At 56.6% G+C, this 8,432-nt stretch overlaps 1 protein-coding gene across 1 annotated transcript in view; it reads left to right on the forward strand.

Moving 5' to 3' along the window:
* Nucleotides 1-8,126: 8,126 nt before the first annotated feature.
* LOC144242964 (zinc finger protein 48) overlaps nt 8,127-8,432 on the forward strand; it is a 2,760-nt gene continuing 2,454 nt past the window's right edge. The window contains 1 exon segment of the mRNA XM_077778000.1: nt 8,127-8,225. The gene's annotated coding sequence lies outside the window, so the exon portion shown is untranslated.

Genomic DNA, 8,432 nt, shown 5'->3' on the forward strand with positions numbered 1-8,432 from the left:
TAAAGGTCCAAGTGTGGGCTCAGGGAGGACGTAGGCTGAAACATCCTCACTCTGGAGCCCGGATGTGCCCGTCGGTCCGTCGGAGGTGGGACCCCAGGCCGCAGGCACCCGGGGAGGGGGCTGTCAGGGCTCTGGGAGAGGCTCCCTGGTGTGAAATGGCCCAGGGCTGGACTTGATCAGCTGTAGCAGCAGCCGGTCACGTGCAGGCTGCGGGATGGCCAGGGGCCAGTCTAGTGGGGGAATTTTAACAGACCGATAGCAAGGACAGAAGCCAACAGTCGTGGCTGAGGAGGCGCAAGAGCAGTTTCAATGCCAAGGGCAGTGCCCGGCACTTAATGGCTATTCAGTACATGTATTTGGAAGGACCGAATGGTTCCGCGGCCCTTCCCAACCGTGAGTGCCCCAAAACCCAGAGTGCTGTCACAGTGGGCTGGACATTGGGACTGGTATGTGTGTGGTGGCCGGACTGGGGTAGGAGAGGGGTGGTGGCCTCTGAGGTTCAGTAGCTTGGGGAGGGGCCCCCAGCAGGAAGGAAGCACGTGTGGCGCCCCCCAGTGGCCGGCACCGACTTGGCTCTTCCTCAATGTCAGTGTTGCAGAAGAGAAAAAATGAAGAATGGACGGTCTCACGCGGTCTCATTGTCCTTTGTAAGCTGCCCTTCGGAACTCCAGGTCTGTGTGTGCTCTGAGGCATCCCTCTGCCCTCAGGACCGGGACAGGGAGCTTGACCTTGAGCATAGCAGCTCCCCATGCCCGGTTCTTGCTGGGGGTGGAGGGCAGTCTTCCCCTCTCCAAACCAGTTTGGTATCTTCCCACACGCCCTTCTCAACTTCTAGCCCCCAGGGGTTCCTTCCAAAACAAGGACGCAGGGCTCCAGTCTGGGCCTCTGGCCTCGCCTAGGATGGTAGGGTGGGTGTTGGGGTACCAGGGCTGGAGAGGTGGGAGGTGAAAGAGGGGACCCTAGCATTCCGTAGGAGGGCGGACTGTGTCTGCCTGCGTCCCAGGGACCCGCCGGTTTCTCTGAACTCAGGGAAGTGTTACCTTTTCCAAGAGCTGCTGGATTTAGCCCCACTTCTGGTCACCATGTTCTCAGGATCTGTTGCGTCCCCTTCACCCCGCAGGAGCCCTGATCATGGGAGCATCATGGAGAGACCTGTGGAGGTGGCTTTACTTGGGTAACAGGGTGCCAGTAATGGTCAGCGCTCAGCCGGGCAACCCCTGGTCCAGGTCTTCCACCGCGAACCCTTCTGTGTGAACTCTCCCACTGGGCGAGCTGTGCCCGGTTGTTGGCACTGATGTGAGAGTTCGGCTCTCAATCCCGCAGGGTTTTCCTAGGCACTAGGTGCTGCCCTACCTCCCTATAATGCCTGTTCTTCCCCCCCCCCTCCCGCCCCCAACACAACTCCTGTCCCAGCTCATCCTGCTCTGGGAGGCCAAGTGCCCTGGATCTCAGCGACACCTGCTTTGAAACACGGGCAAAGCTCAGGAGTCATCTGCTTCTTCCACTTTTCCACTCAGCAAATCCTGAGACCAACTCCAGCAAAGCCCACCTCCTCCAGGAAGGCGCCCCAGAGTACCATTCTTGCATATTAGAAAGCTGCCATCTGCAAGGATGGACCTGCGAGTCCCTGGAGCCTTGTCGAATCACGTGCCTGAGGGGCAGTGCGGGCAGACAGACCTCAGTCAGATGGGAGTTTCCATAGGATAGAATGAATGGGCCATTGTCCACAAATGGCCAGCGTTTAATGATCAAGTCAGTCAAACAGCTGTGTTGCTAGGAGTGTGGTTAACGAGGCCTAATTGCTGCTTGCTTCCCCACGCACCTTCATGAGGCTGTCTGTTCACTAGCCCGAGGTGAGGTGACCGATCCTCACAAGTGGTGCTTTGGGTCACAAGGGGGATAGGGCCGCATCCATTAGAGCGAAGGATTACTGCGATGTACGCCCCATTGACCGGTCAGGGGATGGGACACACTGGTTCACTAAACAGGCCTACTGTGTGCCAGGCACTGTACCAAACTGGAGGGACGCTGCAACGAAGAAGCTATTGTCTTAGTGCAGGCCGCAGTAACAAAGTGCCACAGGCTGGGGGCTGAGACAACAGACATGTTTTGCTCACAGTCTGGAGGCTGGGAGTCCAAGATCAAGGGGCTGGCAGATTCAGTTCCTGGTGAGGGCCCACTTGCTGGCTTGTAGACGACCACCTTCCCTCTGTGTCCTCAGATGGTGGGGACAGGGCTGCACTCTGGCGTCTCTCCCTCTTCTCATAAGGACACTAATCTCATCAGGAAGACCCCAGTCTCTCAAACTCATCTAAACCCAACTGGCTCCCAAAGAACCCATCCCTGAACGCCATCACCTTGGGGGGTCAGGGCTTCAATATATGAATTGAAGGGGGGACACAGTTCAGCCAATAGCAGTCAGGGCCCCTCTCCTTGAGGAGTTCATGAACCTTCATAGGAAAATCACTAATACACAGAACAGTCTGTACAGTCAGCTCTGGAAGAAACTGCCCCGGCCCCCAGCTCCCTTACTAAAGCTTCCTCGTTGGCTATGTCATTTAGCGTCACTGCGAGTCAGTGACCGTGGCAGGGCAGTGATACAGGAAAGCGGGATGTTGCAGCGGGACTTGTCCACCAGGTCACGTTTCATGTTACAAACCGACGGCAGGTCCCAGGCCTCCTGTTAGCTGAGCCCCTTCCACCGTCCCAACCCCAGGCTTCTCCCACCCAAGGGGGGCCCAGCATTGTCAACTTCCGTTTCCATCCCCGCGCATTTTGGAATAATAAAACTCGGCCAGGGAATACTTAGGAAGAGGCACGTCATAAAATCAGACAGGGAGGTCAGATCTCTGGTTTACAATCGTGAATACTCCAGAGCATGCGGAGAGAGAAGTTCCACAGAGGAACAGAAAACCACCAGAAGCCAATCAGGATCTTTTTTTTTTTTAATTTTTTTTTTAATGTTTTATTTATTTCCAGGAGAGAGAGAGACAGCGTGAGCAGGGGAGGGTCAGAGAGAGAGGGAGTCACAGACTGAAACAGGCTCCAGGCTCTGAGCTGGCAGTCAGCACAGAGCCCGACGCAGGGCTCGAACCCACGAACCGCGAGATCATGACCTAAGCGAAAGTCGGAGGCTTAACCGACTAAGCCACCCAGGCGCCCCTCAATCAGGATCTTTAAGGACTTCTGTCCACATCCGGGTAAGTGCAGGTCTGTGGCGGGGACCCTGCAGCCAATCTTCCAACGGGCCGGATGAGCCTGGTAGAGCTGGGGTTTCCAGAACTGCCTGTTATCATCCTCGTGTGAGAAGCAGGCTGGGAGCTAAGAAAAAGGAACCAGGAGCTCAGAAAATGGTGGTTCTTTGGGAAGCAGCATAGACTTCCAGTCAGGAGGCAGCCGGCAAGGTGGCCAGGGTTTGGCTTCCTGCTGCCCAGCCCCAGGGAGCTGCCCGAGGGGGAATAGACTGGACTGCCTCCTGGCAGGTGCACCCACAGGGAGACAGAGGGACCAGCAGGGGCTTGGTAGATGGCCCCTGGTGGGCGTAGGGTATGCTTCTGAGACCTTTCCCTTTTATTTAAGTAATTTGGCAAAACAAAACAAAAATGACCTTTTGGCAAGCGGAGGAGGGTTGGGGCTGAAAATAGTATGCTCTCACGTGTCCGCGTTCTTACTGGATCATGGCAGAGAGGAGAGGGAAATGGATGATATCCTATAGCGTGTCCTTTGGGTTAAAAAGAGAGTGGTGTCTCCTAGTTTCCTTTGGGTTAAAAAGAGAGTGGTGTCTCCTAGTTTACTCGGATTTGGAGGGAGTGGTGCCCTAGACGGGCACTAGCCAGTAGAACTTCCTGTGATGGTGAAAACATTCCATAACGTGCTGTCCCATACCATAGCCACCAGCCACGTGTGGCTACTGACTACTCAAAATGTGGCTTATGAGGCTGAGAAACAGAATTTAAGATTTTACTTTATTTTAATGGATTTAAATGGCCACACATGGCTATTGAACAGTATAGCTCTAGGAATAATGCTCCTCCTGGGAAGGAATAGACATGTTGTGTCTCTCCCTGCCACCACCTAAATCTAGAAAGAGCTTTCTTTTGTTGTTGGGAGTAGTGGATAGAGTCAGAGAGTTCTGGGGCAAAATTCTTCTGCCTTTCCCATTTACCCTGTGGGACCCTGTGCCGGTAACCTGTAGTATAGTGCTGGGCACACAGCAAGCACTCAATAAATAGAAATTCTAATAATTACTTTAATAAACTCCATGTGTGGCTACCTGCACAGCATTTGTACAAGTGGAAGTTTACTATGGAAAGAGAAGAATGGGGTTTTCCCCAAACAGAGCTCCATCCCGCAAGGAGGAAGTCACCACCTGTGTTAAGTAGGCGGGCTGCAAGTTTAAGGACTTGGCTGAACTGATCATAGGTCACATCTTGGGTTTTAATGTCCAGGAAAGAGAAACTTTGGAGCAGATGAGACCTCGCACCCACACCCCCACATCTCCACCCGGGTGTCGGCGGCGTCTCCCAGCCCCCAATGCTGGGGCTGTAGCCTTCCCTGCAACCCTCTATTCCTTACATGACATTAGCACACGGGCTAGCTGGGGGGCCATCTCTTCTCTCCACGCTACCGGGTGTAGCTTGCAGACCTGCATTCATTCAACAGAGACTGACTGAGGAGCTATTCTCAGTCAATAGCTGGGCACTTGGGATACAGAGAGGCCCAAAACAGGATCCCTGACCTTTGAGGCGCTCAACCTGGTGGGAAAACAAAGGTGTGCTAAATCCCAATTGGAAGTCCGCACAAGGTGCTTTGGAAGGGGATGCTAGTGATCGCTTTGCTTTCCAATTTGGGGGGTGGGGAGGGGGAGATGGGAGGAGCTAGTAGGGTGGGGGGAGTGGTTGCCCCGCTGAGCAGGAAAGCGCAGGCCATCCAGCCCAGAGCAGGGGGAAGCCTGAGGAAGGCTGGGCAGGTTTCTGCAGGAGCAGCTGTCCGGAGCTGTGCAGGGGAGCATGCGGGGTGATCTTCCGTCTAGCCAGCCCCGAGAGGGTGTGGGAGGGCCCTGGGCAGGGCCCCGCTGAGCCCTACACACCTCTACCCACAGCGGGGGCCACAAGCCTGCTGTTCTCTGGGACACTTAGGCTGTGAGCAACCTAGGCCTTTGTTAGAGTCCAGTGTCCAGCTGTCACACGAGGCTGGTGGAGCCGTGGTGATTGCCATGCCGGCCACTAGCCCTGCCTGTATGAAGAGGCATGGCTTCATTTGCAAGATGCCTCCATGTCTCCTTCCTATTGTGTTCGCCACAGCACGTGAGAATGGTGAGGAGAGGGGTGTCTGTTGTATTTGGGGGGGGTTACATGTGTATGAAACCAGAGAAATGAGGCGACTCAGCAGAAGTCACACATGGGCAGAGCAGAGTTGAGGTCTCCAGGAGCCCATGGCCCTTGGCCTTGACGGGGTGGGTTTTAGGTGGTATTGTCTCCCTCCCATGCCCATCCCCCACCGTGTGCCTTTCACGTCCTTTCCAACTTGGCACTGCTTCCTTGGAAAGTGCTGCTAAAAATATGGGTGACATTCTCAGGTATATTGTTGTTTTTGCTTTTGAGAAACCTGGTCATTTACTAAATGTCCCCGTTTCTCCTGTAGCCTGCAGAAGAGATGAAAGCTGGTTGCTCTGGTGGGTGACAACTTTTACAAAGGGAGCTGGACACCTGGAGGTGTGGCTGTTCCCCGAGCACCGCACCAGCCCCTGGGTAGAGCGTGGGTACCAGTTATCAGTGGTTAAGGGGTGATTTTGTCAATGCAATGGGAACATATATCTTGGTGGATTCATTTCTTTCGGCTTCTCAGAATCCCCTCCCTGTTGCCTCTATTTTAAGTACCAGGGTCCTTGGGATGTCTAACTCATGAAGTCCCACATACCTCAGCGACTTGCTACAGGAGCAGCATGGATGGGGTGGGATCGGGGTGGGTCTTCAAGAGGCTGAATGGACCTGCTGGGATAGACTGGTCCACAGAGCGGGATGTGAAAGCAGGCAGGCCTGAGCTTCAGGTCTGGTGTTGAGAATAAGGGATTGAGTTTATTTCCAGGTGCCCCCCACCTGGAATTCTACAATTCCCAGGCTTCGAAGGGCAGAGTGGCAGGGGCGACTGCACGGGGCTTGGAGGCCTGTGTCTCCCGGAGCCCCTCCCCAGGGGTGGCACCACCCGAGCTGTCACATCCACCATCTGTTGTAAGGAGCTCTGCTCCAGCCTCCAGCTGGCAGCTACAGGGGCCGCTGAGAAAAAGGCTACTTGATGTTCCTCTAGCACTTTTACCTTAAAATCACTGTCCCTTCCGGCCCCAGTTTCTTTATCTATGAAACGTAAATTCTGAGGCACTTTCTTTCTTACTCTGGACAAAATGATTTCCAATCACGATCACCACGCCCTGTTTCTGTTTGGGGGTTTGGTACCCTGGGGGGTGCAGGGGACAGTGAGCTGGGTGGTGGGCCTGTCTCCCCATCTGGGCTTAGAGCTGTGTGCATCTCCGGGGAAGCTCTCTGTGTTTCCATTTTATTTTCCCATCTGTAAAATAGGATAATGATACCTGTGTAACCTACACCGCACATGGTTATTGGAAGGCTCCCACGAGGTAATATATGGGAAAAGACTTTGTAAAAAGACAAGTAATGTATAGGTAAGGGGTATTATTATTGAAGGACAGTTGAAAGCTCGAATTCAGCCCAGCCCTGCCTAAAGAGGTGTGGTAGTGGCTCCTTTATGGGATATCTTTTTGTTTTTTTAATGTTTATTCATTTTTGAGAGAGTGCAAGCGGGGGAGGGGCAGAGAGAGAGGGACAGAGGATTCTAAGCCGGCTCTGCGCTGACAGCATGACAGCAGAGAGCCCAGTGTGGGGCTCCAACTCATGAAACCGTGAGGGCATGAGCAGAGCCAAAGCCCAGCGCCCCCGCCCCCATTCTTTATGGGACATCTTTGGCCGGTCGGAAATGGGTCCAATTCTGAGGAGGTGGGGGGATCCGTAGGGAGATCACTTCTTCCTTGCCCCCAGCCATGCTGGTGGCATAAACCCGGCCATAGAGCAGGGGGAGGCTTTCGCAACCCCATTAGCTGGGCGGCTCCGACTCTGCCCCTTCGACGGCTGTCTCCCACCCATGACACCGCGCTCAGAGAGGCTCCGCAGCAGGGGCTCCTGCCTCCGCCCCCTGCTCTCTCTTGCAAGGGAAGGCTTGTACCTCCAGGGCCCCAGACCCTCCTGCTTCCTGGGCCCCCCGAGGGGGGACGGGGGGGCAGTTCGAGGGCCCGGCCCAGGTAGCGCTGCTTTAGGATGAGGGAGGTGAGGATGAGGCTCTAGCTGCTGGTTCGGGGCCTCGGACGATCCTGCAATGGGAATGGCTGAGGCCGGGGGGCTGGGGGAGTTGGGGTCACCCTCCCGGCGGGGCTTCCTGCTCCCGAAGCGGCTCCCGCCCGCTTCCCTCTCCTGCCCCGGCGGGCGCGGCGCTCGCAGCCCTCCTTTCTCCGCCAGCCAGGTCGTTGGCGAGTTAGACCTCCCAGCCTCACGGGGCTGCTGTGCGGCTGCGGCGACGCTGGCGACTGCGGCGCTGCGGCGGAGACGGAGGGCTCTGGAGGCGGCGCCACGTGAGTCCCGGGCCGCCGGGGCCGAGGCCGCGGCGGGAGATTACCGTATTTATCGAGGCCAGTGCCGGACCCTTGGGGGCGGGTCACTGCGGGCGCGCTACCGTATTTGCCGGGAGCCGCGCAGACCCTTTCCGGGAGCGGGGAGCGCCGAGACTTAATTACGTATTTATCCAGGGTCTCGTGGTCCTCCCGGGGGCGCCGCGGGAGCCGGGGGGTGGGCCGCCTCCGCGCCCCGAGGAGGCCGGGGCTTGCAGCGAGGTGGGGCCGGTTGCGGCAGCGGGGTGGGAGGCCTACGTATTTTCGCGGGGGCGAGGTTGCGACGCAGAGTTTACCATATTTCTCCTGGGGCGCTCTGGCCCCGGGAGTCGGCACGGTTGTGTGCGGAGGTCGGGTGGGTGGGGTCAGTCCTTTTGATTAATGCAGCTGTTAGATAAGGAGGGCGGTGCGGGAGGCTGGCCGTCTTTATGGGGGCGAGGGAGAAGGGGCGCGGGAGTCGCTGCGGGAGCGTTACCGTGTTTGTGCTGGGCGGCGCAGACTCTGGGAGAGAGCCACTGCCGGAGACCGGAGGAGCAGGGGCGCAGCCTGGGCTGTGAGTGCGGGAGGGATGGAGCAACTTGGGGGAGCCGAGGGGGCCGTGGCTTTAGACCCTCTCCGTAGTGGGGGCCTTGGTCAGAGACATATGCTGGGGGACAGCGAGGAGGCTGTCCAGAGACAAGGCCAGGCTGAGATTGGCCAGGGTGATGGTCTGTCTTTGCAAATGTCAGTGCAGCCGGGGAGGGGTGGGGGGGGGGGGGAG

This window comes from Crocuta crocuta, unplaced genomic scaffold, assembly GCF_008692635.1.
Source record: "Crocuta crocuta isolate KB4526 unplaced genomic scaffold, BGI_CrCroc_1.0 scaffold128, whole genome shotgun sequence".
Taxonomy (NCBI): domain Eukaryota; kingdom Metazoa; phylum Chordata; class Mammalia; order Carnivora; family Hyaenidae; genus Crocuta; species Crocuta crocuta.